The 22,771-nt window shown below is 39.1% G+C and overlaps 1 protein-coding gene across 2 annotated transcripts in view; it reads left to right on the top strand.

Annotated features, from left to right (window-relative positions):
* Window positions 1–22,771, top strand: part of AUTS2 (activator of transcription and developmental regulator AUTS2) — a 1,114,656-nt gene that overhangs the window by 342,388 nt on the left and 749,497 nt on the right. The gene's annotated exons all lie outside the window — the stretch shown is intronic.

The raw sequence follows: 22,771 nt of genomic DNA, 5'->3' as shown, positions 1-22,771 counted from the left end.
TCAGGATTTGAGGTCTGAGAGGAGAATTGTGAGTTAAGCCAAGGTGGTGGTGGTGGTGGTGGTGGTGGTGGTGGTGTGTGTGTGTGTGTGTGTGTTTGTGTGTGTGTGTTTGTGTGTGTGTGTGTTGTGTGTGTGTGTTGCCTGTGTGTGTGTTGCGTGTGTGCGCGCGCGTGTGTTGTGTGTGTGGCGTGTGTGTGTGTGTGTGTGTTGTGTGTGTTGCATGTGCGCGCGCGTGTGTGTTGTGTGTGTGTTGCGTGTGTGTTGCATGTGTGTTGCGTGTGTTGCATGTGTGTGTGCGTGTGTGTTGTGTGTGTGTGTTGCGTGTGTGTGTGTTGCATGCAGAGCATGTGCTTGGTTGGGCAGGGACAAGGAGGGTTGAAGAAAAGAGGAAGGGTCTTTCCCAGCAAAGGAAACACCACATATGAAGGTCGGATGACAGGTAATGAGCCTTTCGAAAGTTTTATAAGAGCGGGGACCAGGCCTGTTTGTTGAGAACAGGGCAAGTCCTTGAGCGCCCATCATACCTCCTCAGCCTCTCTTAACGAGCGTTCAGATGCTCTGCCAGAGGAAATGGTGTGTTCCAAGTGCAGCTGGGATGGAAATGGAGTCCGTTTAGTGCAGCTGAAGCAGTCCTCCGCACAGACTGCCCCCTTCAAACAGTAAACGTCTGTTTAAAAGGAAACAAAACAAGGCTGGTGGGAGTTGGAAGGAGCAGGAGTTTATGTCAGAAAATGAAAATGAATTGCTGTGGAAAGCCTGTCTTGGTGATGGTTTCAGAGATATTAAAAGAATTCAATTGCTAGTTTGTTAAATTTCTGTGTATGTTTTTGTGGACTTTTAATTCTCCAGGAGACATGGAGGATACAAAAGCAGTCCTATTTCTCTTAGGGAACATGCTGCTATTGTTGGAGATGATTGCCTTGCAGCTCACAAGCCATGGCATCTTCTACTACTTATGTTAGTAGTAGAGGGAGCTAGAGGGAGCTAGGTAGACTTATGGTGTCTTCCCAGCTCTTTGCTTCCCTTCCTTTTGGCAAGACAGGCTTTGAACGTAATCAGAGTGTGATTAAGGCTCTGTTACAGCAGGTGGAGGTTCTGACTTGAAGTCTAGGAAGTGAAATTTTGATGGTGCTTCCAGCTGACAGTAGCTACTAAGCAAAGGGAGGAGGTTGTACTATAGTTGTAGGTGACACTGCTCATGACTCGGTCATGAGCCTTGAGCTATGTTAACTGCTTTACAAACACGGGCCCATTTTAAGGTAGGTTTGATGAGTCTCAGTGTACAGATGGGGGACTTGAGGTTGAGAGAGAGAACGAGTTTGCAGTTGCACCCAGCATGTGACGTGGTCCCTCTGTCCCTAAAGCTCTTGGGGGTAGCCACTGCCTCTTGCATTGCACTCTCTCAACGTAGCCTTTTTGCCCTGCCGCCATCAGTTCTCATCCTTCCCCTCTTTTAAGATGCTTTAAACAAACACAACCAGAAATCTGCCTCTGTATTTGATGCTCATTTCCTTCCTTATGTCCCGTTAGGCAATGCCTTATATTCATGCAAATATTAGATAATTTGCGGGGATAAAATAGCAATTTTATTTTATCTCCCCTGGACTCTAAGAGAATTTGTATTGTGTTATTAATTCTGTCTGTTCCATGATCATGCTGTGTGACCAGAAATGTGTAACACCGTGGTAGCCTTACTGGTATTCTCAGGATGCAGTTATGTGCAGTGGCCTGAAGCTAGGCTCAGGAGCTGGGAAGACACATAGACCAGCTTAACCACAGTCCTTGTGAGACCGTGGTGAAGTCACTGTACCTCTCTGGGCTTCGCTCCTTTCATCACTGTGGTCTTTGATCCAGGTCACTTCCCAGTCTGGGAGGCACAGTCTTTATCAGGACACTAAATAGGTCACATGCAGCATGTCCTTGTATGCGTGTTATTTTTAGGTGTTTCTAGAAGGGATGGTTAATAAAATAGAAATTCATTAAAAAACATTATTAAATTCTTACATTTTGTGTTTCTCCAATTAATGAATGCCTGCTAAAATTCAGTATGTTATCCAGTGAGGACTTCGTTATTTCTTTTTAATTAAAAGGGGGGCCTCATGCTAAAAGTTAGACACTATTGGTTTTCATGAGCTTTTAAAGTCCCTTCACAATCAGAATATTCACTAAACCTACAAATGAGTCCAAATACTTGATTACCAAATTCTAGCTGTTTGGAATCTTCTGTTATCTTACTTTTTCTTCTTCTCCATGAGCATTTGGATTTATAGTAAAAGGGGGGGAACATCATGAGGAAATGAATTGACCTCTAAAAGAACCAATCTTCCATAGTCTTGTCCCTGAACACAGAATGTCTTGCCATCATGTCTGTAAGTACAGTCAGTCCGTGGTCAGGCAGTCTCCTTTCTCCTCCCCATTCCCTCTGTCCAGTGAAACCCTGTACACCTCACCTTCTTTTCAGACCACAGGCCCCTTTGGCCTCACCTCTTTCCTCACCCAGCCTTGTTAAATGGGAACCCCTCCCTGCTTTTCTTACTGGCACACACAGTTCCTAGAAGTTCTTGTCCTCCTGCCACTTCCTTCAGGAACATGTCAGCTGTCTGCCCTCTCTTGAGCTTCTGTGTTCCACTTGAGAGAATTAAAACTCTGTCTGGAATGTTATTATAATTTATGTAGATTACATAATGTTACATAGATATTATAGTGGGCCTCAATATCTGAAGGATTTTCCAGTGTTGCCCCATCAGTCCATTTACCAAGTGGCTCCCTTTGTCCCCTTGGTCGCAGTTCCAAACTGTCCCCATGGAAGGCTGCAATCTTAGCAAAAATTTATCAGGAACTTACTGTGCTAGAGAAAATGTGCTAAGGACTTTAATGCATTGTCTCAGGTCCATTCGTGCCATGTGATCTAATCCCCCTCCCCCCCCCACCATCCCATCCATCAAAAACTGAGCATTAGCTGTGTCCAGGCACCAGTCCCAAGACACAGGCTGTGAATGTGACTGAGGGAGGCTGGGGACTTGCTCGGGAGAGGCCTCTACTTCAGAGGGAGATGCAGAGAAGTAAATGGGCAAAAAGAACATTGTATGAGAAGTGCTACAAAGGGGGGAAGAAGTTAAGTATGTGATAGATGCACGTGACCCAGGCTCAGGGATGAGGGTAAGGAAAGCTTCTTGGAGAAAGTGACAGCTAAGTGCCAATCCAAAGGATGAGAGAATATGAGTTAGGTGATGTAATAGGGGGATATAAAGGTGTTCTAGATGCTGAAAAGATGCAGGGAAGGGAGAGGGGCCAGTAAGAATTGAGTCATTGTTCTCAGAGAAATTAGTGGCCTTCAGGTATGAACTCTATTCATTCACTCTATTTCCTACCTCCAAAGTGATTTATACAGTACCAACTCAAATTAGACTCCACTGAGATTCTTTATGGTCCGTGCGTGTGAGGAGATGAGTTTTGACACACTTGCTGTCAATCTCAGTACGGAGGTTTGCTTGTGCACTTGTGTATCTGCTCTGCTGAGATAGTATTAGGGTGTTTGGGAGCCTGTGGAGGAAAAGACTTATTCAAAAACATTACGGGAAGGTTTGTGATTATTGTGACGGTAGGGGTAGAGCTTTTCAAGGGGGCTTTCAGTGATAATTGCTCCTAGAATTGGGAATGCTAAAATGAAGCTGCTTCTTAGCTTCACAGTGTGTGATAGCAGCTTCCAAAATGGAAGCATATTCCTTCTCCATCAAGGCGTTCAGTAAATGACATATAGGCCTCCGCAAATGTTCCACCTGCAAACACCCTGACTAGGGAAAGCATGATGGACCTCAAAGGAAGGGTCTGTAGGGAGGAGGTAGGGTTGGAGCTTCTATGACACAAAGGTTGGGGAATGATGATGGTCCACACGTGCTCCTGGTCATTTGCGGATGTGAAGGGGAGATAAACCCCATGTAGACTTTGCTCCTCCTGATTGGCAGGAAAGGTTACTTGTTAGAACAGCATAGAGGCTTCATTGCCCCATTCATCCTTTGGAATAAAAGTGGGCACTGAGCAGCTCAGTGGTAAAATATTTCAGACTTTCTTTCAAACCACTTGGAAAGGTGGAAGCTGATGATGAAAACTCAGACTCACCTGTTTCTCTCTGCAGGTGAGGGTAGTATACGGCATCCTATAGAATGTACTTTTAAATCCAGGTGAATTGAATAAGTAAATATTTATTACTTGGAGTAGGGTTGTGGGAAGTAAGGACAAGAGATGTGCTGACATACTGTTAAATATCTTGGGGCTGGCGGTTTTCCACGTGTCTGACTGTGGCAGGGTGCTGTCCCTAGCGCAGTGGTGCGGGGGGGGGGGCGGCGTGCTCATACCTGCTGGAGCCATGCTCAGGGATTTCTCCCCTCATTCTCCATTTCTTCTGTTTCTTGCATCTTGTAAAATAGGTGCTGTGATTCTGTTTCATGTTTTTTTTTTCTTTCTTGAAATCTTGAAAAGTTTAATGGGTTGATAGTAGTAAAACAAAAATAAAAGCACTGTCTTTACGTTTCTGGGAAAAAGAATGTATGTTTAAGTGTCAATCATTTCCCAAGCTGTTGGTTCCTGAGGCTGAATACCAGGAGCTGTTTTGGCAGCTAATAGAAGTAAAAGGGAATAGCAAGAGAAAGCTGGCCCAGTTTCTCTTTCTCTGGCTACGAGAGGTCAAAAGATGTTGTCTCAGCTGGAGAATTTAAAATGGATTCTTACTCACTTTTTGCTAAAGAGACTGGACTGTTTCTAGTGTTGTAATCTTCTGTAGCCGTGGAGAAAGGTCACCTCCTGATCTTGTTTTGGGGACCATGGGGTTAAAGCTGTGGCAGAGTCCTTTATCTGGACACAGGCTCTTATCAGAGTAATGTTTGGCCAGGTGTTAATCTGAGTCCTGAGGGGGAGTGCTGGAGCTCATTATTCATCCCAGGGGTAGGGGTGGGAGGAGGAGGCTGTCCTTCTGGGAGGGTCCCGGCCAGGGCCTGCCTCCTGCCTTTCCGGACTTGTGCCATTTGTGAGGAAGGCAGCTGAAGCCCATTTGAGGAATTCTGTTGTCAGCCAGCCAAGAGAGCAACACAGAGGGAGGGAGCAGGAGGGAGCGAAGAGCAGGCAGCTCAGCCAGGCAGTTCTGGAGGGCGGTTTCCGGTGGCTGAAGGATCACACACGGTGTCTTAGGCGCTAAGGGAAGGTGTACAGAAACTTAAAAGGGGAAGGAGGCCAGGTTTGAAACAGTGCATTTTCCTGCTTCTCTCTCCTTTGCTCCTCCTGCCTTTGAATACATGGCATCCTTTGGAAAGCTCAGCATCTGAAAGAAGCCTTTGCCGGAAACACTGCTTTTTCTTCAGCGTTATACTGTTTTGGTTTGTTTCGTTTTTCTTTTCCTTTTTATTTTTTCCATCATCTTTTCCTCTGAGGGCAGGAGGTGAGACAATGATCAAGTCAAGCTGGTTCTATGTCAAGTTCAAGTATGCAGAGAAGGTAAGTCAATATGTTTTCTTTTCCCAAGGGAAACCTGCCTCCCCCCCCCCCCCTTTCTCCTGTGGACAGGCTCCTCTGGCTACCGAGGGACTCAAATGAGCCCAGAAGTTGTGTTTGTGAATGTGTTTCCTCTGGCTTAATGATTCTTGGATGAAACACAGGCTCTGCGCTGACAGTCTGACGTTGCCATTGACCACGAGGAAAGAATCTTCAAACCTGGTCCCAGAAGCATGATTCAGAATCTGAAGAAGGAAAATAATGAAACCGCGTTCATTGGAAAGACAGGCGACGCTGCTTTAGATATAGAATAGTTTCCAAGAGGAGTATTTGTTACGAAACTTGATGTGTTTTCTGTCCTGAGACAAATTGACAATCTCTTCCCGTTACCTATAGTTTGCTTAGTCAGAGTTTTTATTTTTTTCTCTCAGTTAGCTGACTTGACTCATTCATGAATGTAGAAAAAGAGCTTTGCAGTGTTTTGGGGTATAGGAAGAATCCCCATCATTTTGACAGACTGTTTATAAGACTGTCCCTTTACTGTCTGTTGCGGGGGTGGGGTTACATTTTTAGGGAAACCCTGAATTTCGGTTGCATCTGAAATTTTGATGTTACAGTTCGATGTTTTAATGTATCATTACTAGGCTGTGGGGGAAGAAGTATTTTCACTTCCCTGGGGACGAGGACCATCTTTTTGGTTCTGGATCCATACATGTCACTTACTCTGTTGGGAATTTATAGGGTTAGTAATGAGGTTTCCAGGGGCAACCTAAAATGCCTCCTTTTTAAAATCCTTTCTTCCTTGATTTGCATGTTGACAGTATTGGCATACTGACTGTCGAGATAAGCTGAAACCCTAGAGAAGGTAGCCGTGATGTGGCAAGATGGAAATTGTGGTGACTGTTGCCCTATTTTTTATGATTATAATGCATAAGCATGTTGAAAAATCCCTCTTCCATTCTTCTAGTTTAAAAAAGAAGTTAGTATACTTAGGGCTCATTTTCCCACATTGTTTTTTTTCTTGTATGAATCTGTTTCTGCTATGTTTTTATGACAGCAAAATTACTTGTTCTTTACCCATGTATGTGTATGTGTATACTAATCAAAATATATAGGATTTTTACTTAAAAAGATCCATCCTCCATTTCATTTTTTCTTTATTTTATTATTTTTTTGAAAGTATGCTCCATGCCCAGCATGGAGTCCAGTGTGGGATGTGAACTCACAACCCTGTGGTTCCTGAGCTGAGCCAAGATCAAGAGTCAGACTCTTTTTTTTTTTTTTTTAAAGATTTTATTTATTTATTCATGAAAGAGAGAGAGAGAGGCAGAGGGAGATGCGGGACTCCATCCCAGGACTCTGGGATCATGACCTGAGCTGAAGGCAGACGCTTAACCATCTGAAGCCACCCAGGCGCCCCAAGAGTCAGACTCTTAACGGACTGAGCCACCCAGGCGCCCCACCCTCCATTTTAAGCCGTTTGCATTGTTAACTCTTAAAATTATTATAACCAAAATATTAGAGTCAGGAAAGGTAACATTTTGGTTTAGGATTTACTTTTTTTTTCTCTGTGGATTACTTTCCTTGGAACAGCCTGTTACCCATTGTTGGCTGTTATATGAATTTTGATAAATTAAAACTGTGTTCTACCTCCTTAACCTTTTCCTTTCACCATGAATGTCCTGCCCTAGAAATCTGAAACTCAGAGTTAAGGAATGAGAGTAAAGTAATGTTAAAAAGAGGAAAAACATTTCAAGGAATGACCTTCATAAAAAGGAAAAGGAGGGGGATGTTAAATTAATTGCCTCATCTGAATGACCATGTTAGTATTCCTTTAGCAAAAAAACGAGGAGAGAATGCTTTCATGTACCAAGACGTGTGTGTATCATAAAGCTTAATGTAAGGCTCCATAGCTAATTGAAGAATATCTTGCTTTTATTAGCGATGGGAGGGGGGAAGAGAAGCAAAAATCTCAGTCTTGTTTTTGACATGTGCTTAATGGTGCTCTGGATCTCTGTGATTCTCAGTGGAACTTTTGTTCTTTTATTCCTTCCCAATGATTTATTTTTTTAAACTTACATTGGAGGTTTGCTTTTTTTTCCCCCTCCAAAACTCATCCAAATGAGTTTAGTTTCATCTGGAGAGATAAAAACCTTTAGTGTAAACCAAAGGACAGGGATGCTTAAAAGGCAAATTTAAACCATTCTTTTCCACATTTTTCCAAAAGGCGACTCTTTTTACAGGGCTGTTAATTTGAAATTTCCTCCAGTATTTTTTAAGGGGGCAAAAAGAAATCCCTCTGTTCCCAAATGCTGACCAAATGATTCAGTATAAGCTTGTATTTGTTAGAAAGGTATTTCATCTGTGAAGTTTGTCCACAATTGTAAGAAAATACATTATGTGATACCTTTAATAGCCAGTCATTTCTTGTTTTACGTTTAGGAAAAAATGATTTCATCAGTCTTAAATAGTGATCAAGAAAAATTAAGAAATTCAAGTAATGCATTATCAAAATCATTGGCAACAGGAGAATATTACTTTCCCATGATCATCAGGATTGTGATCCCTTTCTAAAATTTAATAATATCTATATCTGTATATGTATATAGTAAAATAAACTTCTCTTTCACCACAACCACATACACATTTCCCTGTAGTATCTCCATTTAAATTATTAGTTAGCTCTTTCTTTCCTTCTTTTCAAAAGATTTTATTCATTCATTCATTCGTTCATTTATTTAGAGAGAGCAGGCAGAGGGAGAGGGAGAGGGAGAGTGAGAATCCCAAGCAGACTGTGTGCTGGCTCAGAGTCCAGTGTGGGACTCCATCTCACGACCCTCAGGTCATGACCTGAACTGAAATCAAGTCGGTTGCTTAACCCACTGAGCCACCCAGGCGCCCCGAATTATCTCTTTCTTTAATTAGGTTGGTACCTAGCCTCATTCTTTTTTTTTAATTGACTAGTTAGATATCTGTCCTGATGTTCAACAGATACCTCTAATGCAACATCTCTAAAATGCAGTTAGTTTCTTTTTCCTCAATCAAATGTATTTGTGTTTCCTACCATAGGTAAGTTGTCACTATCCAGCTTGGTTATCTGTGTTTCCAAATGACCTGCTTTAGTTCTTTTCTTACCATCTTGTTTCTGGCTTATTAGAGGAGCCTCCTAATTGGTCTCCATGTTGCCATTCATGATACCTTCCCATGCTATAAGACACTGCTAGAATACTATTGTTAAAAGGTCTGAGTCTCTTAGTCCCCCGCTTATTAATGACTGCCCTCTCTTCCCTAAGAATCCTCACTTGATCTCTCTCAACAGTTATGCACTTGTTCTTGTATATACATAATGAGTTGCATTGTAATTATCCACCAGTCTATGCCTCTATAGCACCATAAGATCCTAAAGACCAGAACTGTGTTGTCTTTTTTTGTATCAGTAATATTGGCATAAAACAGATGCTCAGTTATTCCTTAAATGTTATTGATTACTCTGTGACTCTCTTTGGGAGTCTGGCAAACCTGAGTTTTAATTCTGCTTCTGCCATTTATTGATAGTATATGACTTTGGGCAATATATAGAAACTTGATAAAATTGTTATCTATTAAATTGGGAAGATTATTGCCTAATGTACTTTTTTTAGTCTTAATCATTTTTATTAGACTTAATTCATAAATACAAGAGAAGTGTGAAACCCACTAGCAATTGCCTAATAAGCTTTTTTAAAATTAAACTTTTTCTGTTGAAATGCTAGTAGATTCATATGCAGTTGTATGAAATAATACAGAGAGATACTATGTGCCCTTTTTCTAGTTTCCCCTAAAGGTAACATCTTGTAAAAGCATAGTATAAGATCACAATCAGGATATTGACTGTAATGTAGTCAAGATGCTAAAAATTCTGTTACCCAAAAACCTCTCAGTTGGCCTTTTATAGCCATACCACTTTCCTCCCGCCTCTGCATTGACTCTTGGGAACCAGTACTTTTTCCTCCATACTGTTTTGTCATCTCAAGCATGTTACATAAATGGAATGATGTACTATCTAACTTTTGGAGTTTGTCTTTTCTCGTTCAAAATGAGGGAGATTCCTCCAGGTTGTTGTATGATGTTCCCTTTGGTGTGTGGGTAATATTCTCTGGTTAAGGATTTTAATCATTCCCCCAGTGAAGGACATCTGCATTGTTTCAGTTTTTTCTGTTATAAATAAAACTGCTGTGAACATTTGTGTACAGGTTTTGGTGTAGATTTAAGTTTTCTTTTCCATGGGATGAATGCCAGGAGTGCAGTTGCTGGGTAGCATATTTAATTTTTAGGAAGCCACCGGACTGTCTTCAGAGTGGCTGTACATGCATTGTACATTCTCATTGTGGCTTTAATTTGCATTTTCCTGTTAATAGCTGATGATGTTAAACATCTTTTCATGTGCTTGCTTTTCATCTGAATATCTTTTGTTAAATATCTCTTTCTCATTAAATGTCTTTTGCCTGTTTTCCAATTGGGTTTTTTACCTTTACTGTTCAGTTTCTAAAAATTCTTATTGTACTCTAGATACTAGTATATTATTTGATATATGGTTTGTAAGTATTTTCTCCCAATCTATAGCGTGTCTTTTCATTCTCTTAACAGCATTTTTCACAGAGCAAAAAGAAATAAATTTTGAGACAGTCTAATTTATAACTTTGTTCCTTAATATGCCTTGCTTTTTTTGTTAAGTCTAAGAACTTTTTGCTTGATCTATCCCTTGATCCTGAAGATTTCTCTTACTTTTTTTTTGTTTAAAGAGTTTTATAATTTTATATTTGATTCATATTTTTCTGATGGTTTCTGATGTTCAACACCTTTTCATATGGTTTTTGGCCGTTTACTTATATATATCTTTGGAGAAATGGCTATTGAAGTCCTTTACCCATTTTGTAATTAGGTTATTTGATTTTTTTGTTGTTGTTCATTTGTAGGAGTTCTTTGTATATTCTGGACATTAACCACTGATTTGCACACATTTTCTTCCATTTCATAAAGTTGCCTTTTTACTCTGTTGATTGTGTTCTATGATATATAAAAGTTTTTTAGTTTGATGTAGCCCCATCAAATTTTTTTTTCTTTTGCTTTTTGTGCTTTTGGTTTGAGGAATCATTGTCAGATCCAAAGTCATGAAGCTTTTCCCTTATGTTTTTTTCAAGGAATTTTATACTTTTAGGTTTTAATGTTTAGGCCTTTATTTCATTTTGAGTTAATTTTTGTGTATGATGTATAATAATGGACTAACTTCATTCTTTTGCATGTGGATATCCAGTTTCCTCAGCACATTTGTTGAAGGGACTGTCTTTTTCCCACTGAGTGGTCTTGGCACCCTTGTCAAAGATCATTTGTCCATATACACAAGGGGCTTATTTCTGGGCTCTCTATTCTGTTTCATTGGTCTATTTGTCCTTATGCTTGTACTCTACTGTTTTTGATTACTGTAATAGGTTTTGAAATAAAGTGTCAGTCTTCCAACTTCGTCGTATTTCTTTCAAAATTGTTTTGGGTATTTGGAGTCCCTTGAGATTCCATTTGAATTTTAGGGTGAATTTGTCTATTTCTGCAATTCCCTGACAGGCAGTTTTTATTCTGATAGGAATTGCTTTGAATCTGTAGATCTCGTTGGGTAGAATGCAAATCTGAACAATATTAAGTGTTCCATTCTATAAACATTGATGTCTTTTCATTTATTAGTATCATCTTTAATTTCTTTCAGCAATTTTCCAGTTTTTGAGTTTTTATTTTTTGTTATTGCATACTGTGATTTTGAATTCTAAAATTTTCTCTTGGTTTTTCTTTATATCTTCTATTTCTTGGCTGAGACTTTGCTCTGTTTTTTCTATTTTTTCTTCGGTTTCAAGCATGTTTGTAATTGTTTGCTGAAGCATTTTTATGGTAGGTATTTAAAATCTTTGTCAGATTATTTAACTTGTCTGTTATCTCAGTGTTGGTGTCTATTGCCTTTTTCCTTTCAGTTTGAGAGTTTTCTGGTTCTTGATCTAAGGAGTGATATTGATACCTGGATATTTTTTTGAGTATGGGCATACCTCGGAGATCCACAGGTTCTGTTTTGGACCATGACAATGAAGCAAATATCACAATAAAGCAACTCAGATGAATTTTTTGGTTTCCCAGTGCACATAAAAGTTACATCTGCGCTACACTGTCATCTAGTAAGCATGGAAAAGCATCACATCTAAAAAAAACTTGGATATATACTTTAAAAATAGTTTATGGTTAAAATATGCATCACTGATGATCACCAGGACAAATATAATAATAATGAAAAAGTTGGGTATATTGCAAGAATTACCAGAATGTTGACACAGTGACATGAAGTGAGCAAATGCTTTTGGAAAAATGGTGTGGATAGATATGCTTGACTCAGGGCTGCCACAGACCTTCAATTTGTTAAAAATGCAATAAAGTGAAGTACAGTAAAACGAGGTATGCCTGTATTATGTTTTGAGACTATGGATCTTATCTAAACATTCTGTTTTTAGTTGGATTTTTCTGACTCTCTGGCAGGAGAAAGGTGTTACCACGTTCGGATGGAAGTCCTGGTTTCCAACTTGACCTCAGTTTTCCCCTGAAGGGGAGAGTACATCCTAGTTAGCGCTGAGTAGGATTTTCATTTCCCCTCTAAGCCTCAGCTGATCCCATCCTGAATGAGAGGGGTAATGATGTCTCCTTGCTGCTGCCCTCATGGCCTCCCCTGACACTACAGGGGAGGAGGGTGGTCTTGTTGCCTCCAGGCTGGGATTCTCCACAATACCTTTCCTTACACCGCCCCAGTGGGGAAAAGTAGGAGGCGCCTCCTTACTGCCCCTTGAGGATTTAGGCTTCTCATGTGGTCTCCACTGACATGGAGGAGCTCTGTCCTGCCTGGCAGAGGTGAAGGTCCAGAATCTCCACTCCGGCTTCTCTCACAGCCAGGAGCTGTGGTGATGAGGTGACTCGGTAAAGCCTGGGGAGGGAGGGTGGAAGTGTAGGCTTCCCACTCAGCCTTGCTGATGGGGAAGGGGGTGTGTCCCAGGTTTTTCTCTGGTGTTTGTCCAACAGTTGTTTGTGTTGCTAGTTTGACTCATTTCTGGTCCTTTGTCTAAAGAGAGCGGACTTTTCTTGGGGCCTTGTCTGTATCTGCTGTTGGTGTTTTTGGGTTTCTTCTGCCTTCTTCAGATCATGGTTTGGGATATTTGAGGCAAGAAACAAAACCTAAAACAAAAAACCTAGGGAACTCCCCACCATCTCATTTTTTGGGTCCCCAGTTTTCTAACTGGTCTGCCTTCTCTTCACATCTCAGAACATTATGTTTCCTCATCCACAATGTCCAGGGTTTTGAGTTGTACTTTGTGTAAGTAATAGGGGCAAAGTACGTCTATTTCTTCTTCCTGGAAACAAAAGTCCCTTGATAGGCTTTTTAAAAAGTGATTGAATTAAAAAAAAATGATTGAATGACATGTTTTTAATTAAAAGTGTTTGCATTGCATAGGGCCTGGTAGTAGGTGCTCGAAAGAGGGTGATTATGTTTCTCCCATTTGTACTTGAAATGTCATCATACTTTGCTAAGCTTTGCTAGAAGCAGCTCCATTGCAAGTTTACCTTGCTTTATATAAGTTATATTATCAATAGCACACATTTGCATCTTCACCCCCCTCTTCAACGCTATTCCATCAAGATACAGATCCCGAAAAATTATCATCATCTTTGCAGTATTTTTCTTTTCCCAAGCAATTCTGACCATGCATTTTTGTAATATGATTGGAATTGATTCTAGTTTTCTTAAAAAAAAATTGTTAGCTGCTTTAGCCAGAAAGAACATATAGTGTAGGGAACAATAGCTTTTGCTTCTTGAAACATTCAATTCAATGAGGTGTTGAGTTTGGTGGGGGAAAGTGAGTACACTTGTTTGTTTCTTTGGTAAGAGATGTTTCTTTGAATAACTGCTGAGATTATTATAAATATTATTTAACCCCATTGGCTGACCTGCTTGAACCTTACACATCTGTCCATAATTTTAAAGTGTATTCTGTAACTCTGTCTTTAACTTAAGTTAATTTGCAACCTGTTTATGCAGTGTGTTTGGAAATTTGCATAATCATGATGACCATACCTAAACTCTTACTAGTATTTTCTAGAATTTTATTGGCTGCTTCTGCTAGAATGAAGCAGTAAATTTGTGTGAGAAAACCAGTTTTGAACTTCAAAAGAAATGTAAAGTATGGGACAAGCTATGGAGCATAGCACTATGAATCTCTTTATTCTCACTTAATAAGCAGTAGAACTTGGACATGGCAAAACCTTGTTTCCTCTGTTCTTATTATGTTGTTTGAGACCAAAAGAACTCAGTCTTTATATCAGGCTACATTATAAATTTTGCTGCAAGCTTAGAGTGGACTCATTTCACTGGAAAGACTGTTCATAGTTTTGACAGCTCAAATGAAAACGCTTAAGGACAAGCAACTCCTCAGAAGCTCCAAGGTCTTCGTTTCCAATGGAAGGATTTCAAATACAGTCATTCTCTTTAAGTATAAGGAGGTGAATGGAAACCCTGTTTCAAATGGTGAATCTGAAGCCTGTGTTTTACCAGCGTACTTTGGAAGTGAAAGATACAGCTAATCTGAATCAAAAGCCCAATTCCAGATTGCTTTATTAGAATATGAGGAGGACCTCATCAGGCAGTAGAGTCAGTCGGTGATGAAGAGTACACAGGACATCAGATGTGACTTTCATTAAGCATTGTCCCCCTTGTGTGGCGCTGAGTGCAGGAGGCATCCTTTTCAGCAGGTTGTAATAGCTCTTTTTAAAAGGCTGTCTGCTATACAGTTGCAGCAAAAGATGGATTAAAGAAAGAGGCATTTGTACTCTTATATTGGCTTTGTTATCAGATGATATTTTTGCCCTTTTTTGACATCTGAGAGTACTTGGAATAACTGTGTACAGTTTATTGTATGGTTTTGCATGTATAAATGAGAGAATTAATGAATTTGGCTTCTTAAATTGGAGGTTTTTGCTATGTGCACATTGAAACTAAGCTCCTATCTCTTCCCTTCCCCACCAGGGTACCATCAGCCTTCCCCTTGTCCTGCCACCAGCTTTTCAAGACTCACTGTTCCTTCTGCCTTTCTAGAATGTTGTTGTGTACACTTAGTGTAGTTGGAAGATCTCAGCAATGTTCTAGAAAGAGCAGGATAGATCAGATTTATTCAGGAAGGACCAAAGAACTTTCTTGAAATTACAGAAGTGTTTCCTCATCTACAATGTCCAGGGTTTTGAGTTGTACTTTGTGTAAGTTATAGGGGAAAAGTATGTCTATTTCTTCTTCCTGGAAGCAAAAGTCCCTTGATACGCTTTTTAAAAAGTGATTGAATTAAAAAATAAATAAAAAGTGATTGAATGACATGTTTTTAAGTGTTTGCTTTAAGTCACTTTGCTGTAACTGATAGTTCTTACCTGTAGACATTTGTAGAAGAAAGGCATTCAAATCCCATTCATTCTACGTGTTAGGCCAAAGTAGATCTGGTTATATACTTTTTGGTAGTATTAAAAACAGTTACCTGGGGCGCCTGGGTGGTTCAGTCATTAAGTGTCTGCCTTCGGCTCAGGTCACGATCCCAGGGTCCTGGGATCAAGCCCCGCGTCGGGTTCCCTGCTCCGCGGGAAGCCTGCTTCTCCCTCTCCCACTCCCCCTGCTTGTGTTCCCTCTCTCGCTGTGTCTCTCTCTGTCAAATAAACAAAATCTTAAAATAAATAAATAAATAAATAAAAATGGTTACCTAAAGCTTGAAATCATTAAAAGAAAAAAGCGTATATTTAAATACATTATTTTATAGTAAGACAAGTGATTATGCTTTTCGCAGTAATCTTTTGGTGTAGATCAGTGGTTTGCATTGGTTGTGCTTTGGGGATCTTTAAAACTTGGGGAGCTTTAAAAAATAGTGATGTTGAGGTATCAATCCTAGAAATTCTGATTAAGTTGATCTGAAGTGCAGCCTCGACACTTTTTTTTATTTTTTTATTTTTTTTTTAAATGTTTTATTTATTTATTTTTGAGAGTCAGAGAGAGAGAGAGAGGCAGAGGCAGAGGGAGAAGCAGGCTCCCGGCCTAGCAGGGAGCCCGATGCGGTACTCGATCCCAGGACCCTGGGATCATGACTTGAGCTGAAGGCAGACGCTTAACCATCTGAGCCACCCAGGCGCCCCAGCTCGACACTTTTTGTTGTTGTTGCTGTTGTTGTCCTTTTTTTTAAAGATCCCTAGGACTTTAAAATATGCAGTGAGGGTTACTTTGAGAATGGTTCCACTGATTTGTGTTCCAGCTGTTCTTTCTTGCATAAACCAGATCCATAATGTATTGACCACAATTGTCTATGAGGGTGTACATATATGTCTAAATTGTTGATACAATTTAGACATATATGAGTAATATGAGTAAAGACTCCTTTTAGATTCTCCTTCCCAGTCCTGTATGGTTGTCTCGTATTTAATTCGACAACAGTTTATTTTTTAAGGAGCTCTGTTTATACTATTCAGCTTAATTTTTATGGAAGCAATATCTCACTTTCATTTTGCACTCATCTTTGGTTTACATGATATTTAATTAAATAATAAAACTAGCATAAACAGGTTTTGGAACAGTTTACTTTTAGTGATTGATGCATTGGTGCCTTATTTATTTATTTTTAAGATTATGTATATATATATAGAGAGAGAGCAGGGAGGAGGGGCAGAGGGAGAGGAAGAAGCAGACTCCTAGCCAAGCAGGGAGCCCGATGTAGGGCTCGATCCCAGGACCCTGAGATCATGACCTGAGCAGAAGGCAGATTCTTAACAGACTAAGCTACCCAGGTGCCCCAAAAGATAATTTATTGTAAAAGATATGTGGTTGGCTTGATTTTAGGTCAGTTAATATTCACCTACAAGAGGGTGGGATATGTTTCATTTTTTATTCTATAAGTGAATATATTAAGTGCAGATTTTCTTTCTTATCTCATGTTTTAAGTTCTTATTGAGGACTTTGGGTTAGTTAACATCTGATGTCACTACCTAATACAGGTATAATCAGTATAATCACTGTTATCTCAAGAGCAAGAACTGTTTCTTGCCTGTGGTTTTATACTCAATCGTAACCATCTAAATGATAATCCTTATGGGCTTTCATTACACACTGTCACCCTGAAGAGTCTTGAGGCTGGTCTTTGAGTATCATGTGTCTTGAAATACACTTCATATTAGATTTGTGAATAAACTGTGGAAAAACTTAAGACTGAAATTCAGGTATTAATAAATGGTATTTCCTCCTAATAAAACATACTAGTAGACATTAAATCCTTAGCATGTCCTTAATAGACTGATATTAATTGGACCCATCAAAATATGCATGCCCTTGTTTTTACCACTTGATATATGCACATCTGGAGTTGTTTATTTTCAACTGTTCATGGTAATTGCATTCGCACTTAGTATGTTTTACTTTCAGTTAGGTAGCTAATCATGAGTTTTTGTGCTAATTTTGCTTAGCTACCTGCTCCTATTAATCTGGTGTATATCTATGTCTTGTTTTCAGTTCATATTATGAGTTCCTTGAGGACACGAAATCTAGTCTTCCTCTGGTGTACTGTCTACAACACAGAAACACGGTTTTAGAAACAATACTGTCTGAATTAATTTATTGATGTAGTCAGAGGATATTAGGTCTCTACTTTGTGCAAGGACAGAATACTAGGCCTTAAGAGAATTGGTCCCAAGAACATTTTTGTTTGGTTTCTTTCCTGGGAGGAAAGAAACGGGTATATAAGCAGCTGAGTGCAAGTACCATGGTCTGTGCTTTCTCTTTTTGACTGCTCTGTTAGATTATCTTTCAGGAAAGCTGAGTAGTTTAGCACAGTGAATACTAAAGGGAATGCATGCCTTCCCTCTCAGGGGACTTAAGTAGTGTTTAACACCACTGTAAAATCCTCAGCTGTGGCTTTCTCTAATGTAGAATTTGTCTAAGAAAGATTACAAGAACAAGGAAGGCTTTGTGTGTTTTTTTTTTTCTTTTTCCTTCTTTTGCTTTTCCTTTTTTCTCTCCCTCCTGCTCCAGGCTATCTGTAAAAAATGGATTATTTTCTTTGGGCCTCTGGAGTCTGCACGTGTGAGTCTGAGAGAAAAATAAAAGACAAAAGCAAGGCAACACTTACTAATGGGAATCCTCACCCACAGGTAAAATGAAGAAAAATTACATGAATGAGTTTGCTTTTGTTCAGCCACTTATACTCACTCAGTGAACCAAACAAGTTGTCAGAGACAAAGCATAGGTCTTGGCGTGTGATAACCCAGTGGTGGGCCATTTATTTAGCCAGTGGAGGGCTCAGGTGTGCTACGTTCTTGACAGAGATGAAAGCCTTTAGAGAGAATTAGAAGGGCTATCATTTGGGAACTGTACTCAGATTCTTTCTTGGTATAATTTTGAGAGCTTCATTATAGTGACTGTCATTCAGCAAGAAACAAGGGAAGACTTTATAATATTCAGCTAGATTCTGTAGTGGCAAGGGAAGACTCAGAATTTAGGAGCTGAAGAGCTATTTAGTGAGGCCCCTTCCATCTGCAACTGAGGGTCGCCAGCCTAGAATCACACTTTAGCACTCATGACCAGAAGTGTAGACCATAGCTGTAAAATTCATTTACTCTGCTGGAAACCATTAATGTTTTTTTTTTTTTAAGATCTTATTTATTTATTTGAGAGAGAGACAGAGAGGGTGAGAGAGAGCGAGCACAAGCTGGGGTGAGGGGCGGGGTGAAGGGCAGAGGGTGAAGCTGACTCCCTGCTGAGCAGGGAGCCCAATGAGGGCTGATGGGACCCTGAGATCATGACCTGGGCCGAAGGCAGACACTTAACCGACTGAGCCACCCAGGTGCCCTAGGAAACCAATAGTGTAATGACTTGAACCTTTTCTTCCCTTTGGTACTAATTTTTCTTTTCTTTTGTTAGGAGAAAAGTGATTATAATCCTAACGTTGGCACAAGTTTTCATTTTTGCTTATTCCTTTCCAGTGTTAGCCCTTATTTATACTTTATGACTGTTTCTATGTATTTTTTATTCTCCTTTTTACACTTACCCATACAGCATTCTTTCTAATATTTCTGAGTACTGTTTGTCAAAATTCCTTTGGGTTTTTATTATAATTTACTAAATCATTGCCCTGTTGTTGAGCATTTACATAGAGTTCCACAGAAAACAGTATGGTGGATGTAGCTGCTCTTTGTAGGTCAGACAACCAATGAGTATTAATGGAGAATTTTTTGATTCCTGTCAAATGGCTACTTCTGGGGAAGATAAAAGCATTTTCGTTAGTATGGTTGATTAACTTTATTAATGTTGGGCAAAATCAATATGTTACTAAAAGGAAACAAATCTGTAGTTTTGGGGGACATTATAAAATTAAACATATAGGTGATCTATATATATATATATATATACACACTACTGTAATGAAATTTTTGAAGAGATATATGCATCTATATAAAATATATATTCAGGAGATACATTCTTTCTTCCTCTTGGTTCTGGGAATATAGCAAAAAACCAGACATACTTCAGTATAAAATATGGTGATGAATTAAACAGCACAGTTTTCATCCTATGGAGTTTATCTGTTCTCTGATTAAACTGTCACTCTTTTTATCATATGGGAACTATAATATGGTCAAAAATGTCAGGATTTGGACCTAATGTTGATTCAGATTGTGTTGTTTTAACATTTTCTTTTTAAAGAGGTGAGATTTGAAAAGGAAACTTTAGATTTACGAATCTGAGTTCTGAAATGTTTATGAAAATTTTGATAGACTCTTTAATAAATGTTTATCTCCAGCAGAAAATTTACTGATAGTGAAATTAGGAGCAATGAATATGCATGTATTTTTGCCTTCTTGATTGTATTATATTATTCTCAAGAAAGACTTGTTTTCACTTTATTTTTTTTATACAAATGAGGACAGATACTTTTCTCTGTGCTGATTGTAGTGTGTGGTCCCTCTTAAAAGGTGAATGGTCTGTAGAAACCCCTTCCCTTTCCTGAGGAAATTTGAAACTGCCCTAGTTGATTGCAGGCTCCATTCCATTCTTCATCACACCAAATAACACTTTCTGGAAATTTAGCCACCCCACTCCTTTAATAGTCTTTCTAATTGTCTGTGGGCTTTGGCAGATTGGTAATCCAGGAGCTGTGGATGGGAGGGGCAGGGTAACCTCTGTCACTGTTGTGCCATTGTTGTGAGATACTCTGTACTACACCAAAATCTGGAGGTGGTTAAGAGTAATGGCTAGTCAGTGACATAACGTTTTGGAAGGGATTTTACTAGCATTTTTCCAAAAAGGAAAACTGATGACGAACTAAAAATAAAACTATTCTTCATTCAGCCATGTGTCTGAAACCTTTGAGAAGGTCCCCAAGTACATTTTTTCAGCTTTATTGAGCTATAATTGACAAATAAAATTATATATACTTAAAATGTGCAGTGGGATGATTTGATATATGTATACATTATAAAATAATCACGACAGTGAAGTGAATTAACACACATAGTTACCGTGTGTGTGTGTGTGTGTGTGTGTGTGAGTGTGAGTGAGTGAGAGAGATGAGAAAGCACAGTGTGTATTCTCGGCAAATTTCAAGTGTATAATGCAACGTAAACAACTTATAATCACCACACTGTACATTAGAACCTCAGCACTTAATCACCTTATAAGTGAACGTTTGTACCCTTTGACCAGCATCTCCCCATTTCCTCCATCCCCTGGCCCTTGCAACCACCATTCTACTTGTATGAGTTCAACTTTTTTTTTTTTCCCACATGTAAGTAATGCCCGTACAGTGTTTGTCTTTCTTGGCCTGGCATTATTTCACTTAACTTAATGCCCTCCAGGTTCATCAGTATTGTTGCAGATGACAGGATGTCCTTTTTTTATGGCTGAATAATATTCAGTTGCACACATGCGTGTTTGTGTATCTGCTATCATTTTTATTCATTCATCCATAGATGGACACTTAGGTGTTTCCATGTCTTGGCTTTTGTAAACAATGCTGCAGTGAACACAGGAGTGCAGATTTTCACTTTAAGATAATGATTTCTTTTCCTTTCAATATATATCCAGGGGTGGATTTGTAGGCTCATATGGTAGTTTTATTTTGCATTTTTTAAGAACCTCCATATTGTTTTCCATAATAGGTGTACAGATGTCTTTTCTACCATCAGTATACAAGGGTTCCCTTTTCTTCACATTCTTCCCAACATTTGTTACCTCTAGTTTTTTTTTTTTGAAGTGTAGTTGACATACAATATTATATTAGTTTCAGCTGTACAACATAGTGATTCAACATTTATATATATTATGAAGTGATCACCATGATAAATCTAGCTACCATCTGTCACCATACACAATTGTTAAAATATTATTAACTGTATTTATATGCTGTGCATTTCATCCCTGTGTCTTAAGTTTTTTGTAACTGGAAGTTTGTATCTTTTAATCTTCCCCTATTTTGCCCATCTTTCCTCCTCCCCAGCAATCACCAGATTGTTATCTATATCTGTGAGTGTGTTTCTGTTTTCTTTTGTTTGTTCATTTGTTTTGTTTTCAGATTCCACATATAAGTGAAATCATATGGTATTTGTCTTTCTTTGTCTGAGATACTTCACTTAGCCTTCATGGATGGCAAGATTTTTTTTCTTTTTTATGGAAGTGTGCATATGCGTGTAATCTTCTTTATCCATTCATCTATTGATGGACTCTTAGGCTGCTTCCCTATTGGGGCTGTTGTAAATAATGCTGCAGTAAACAGAGGGATGCATATATCTTTTTGAATCAGTATTTTAGTTTTCTTTGGGTAAATACACAGATGTGATACTACTGGGTCATATGGGAATTCTTTTCTTAATTTTTTGAGATAACTTCCATACTGTTTTCCATAGTGACTGTACCATTTTACATTTCCACCAGCAGTACATGAGGGTTCCCTTTCCTCTGCATCCTCATCAACTCTTGTTTTTTGTCTTTTTGATAATAGCCATTCTGTCAGGTGTGAGGTGAGATCTTAGTGTGGTTTTGATTTGCATTTTCCTGATCATGAGTAATATTGAGTGTCTTTTCATGTGTCTTTTGGCTATCTGTATGACATCTTTGGAGAAATGTTTATTCAGGTCCTCTGCTCATTTTTTAATCAGATTTTTTATATTGAGTTGTGTGAGTTATTTATATATTTTGGATATTAACCCCTTATTTGGTAAATCATTTGAAAATGTCTTCTCCCATTCAATAGGTTCCCTTTTTGTTTTGTTGATGGTTTCCTTTGCTGTGCAAAAGCTTTTTAGTTTGATTCAGTTGTATTAATTGTTTACTTTTGTTGTCCTTGTCTTAGGAGACAGTCAAAAAGAGTATTATTAAGGCCAGTGTCCAAGAGCTTACTGCCTATATTTTTTTCTAGGGTTTTATGGTTTCTGGTCTTATATTTAAATTTTTAATTTCCTTTTAGTTTATTTTTGCATATGACGTAAGAAAGTGGCCAGTTTTACTTTCCTCTAAGATCAGGAATAAGACAAGGAAGTCCGCTCTCACTAATTTTATTTAACATAGTATTGGAAGTCCTAACCACAGCAATCAGACAAGGAAAAGTAATAAAAGACATCCGAATTGGAAAAGAAGTAAAGCTGTCATTGTTTACAGATGAAATGAAACTATATATAGAGAACCCTAGACTCTACCAAAAAACTGTTAGGACTGGGGGCGCCTGGGTGGCTCAGTCGTTAAGCATCTGCCTTTGGCTCAGGTCATGATCCCACGGTCCTGGGATCGAACCCCACATCGGGCTCCCTGCTCCGCGGGAAGTCTGCTTCTCCCTTTCCCACTCACCCTGCTTGTGTTCCCTCTCTTGCTGTCCCTCTCTCTCTGTCAAATGAATAAATAAAATCTTAAAAAAAAACCTGTTAGAACTAATAAACGAATTCAGCGAAGTTGCAGGTTACAAAATTAATATACAGAAATCTGTTGAATTCCTATATACTAATAATGAACTATCAGAGAAAGTAAGGGGCGCCTGGGTTGCTCTGTTAATTAAGCATCTGGCTCTTGATTTTGGCTCAGGTCTTGATCTCAGGGTTGTGAGACTAAGCCCCCTGTGGGGCATTGCGCTGAGCATGGAACCTGTTTGAAATTCTCTCTCTCCCTCTCCTCTTCCCCCACCCTCCATGCTCTATCATTCTCATTCTCTCTTAAAAAGATAGAAAT

Source organism: Eumetopias jubatus, unplaced genomic scaffold, assembly GCF_037043125.1.
Source record: "Eumetopias jubatus isolate StellerSeaLion01/CBP00866 unplaced genomic scaffold, mEumJub1_p1.0 scaffold_12, whole genome shotgun sequence".
NCBI lineage: Eukaryota > Metazoa > Chordata > Mammalia > Carnivora > Otariidae > Eumetopias > Eumetopias jubatus.
Note: the sequence above shows the minus strand (reverse complement) of the source record. Positions and strands in the feature narration are given on the sequence as shown.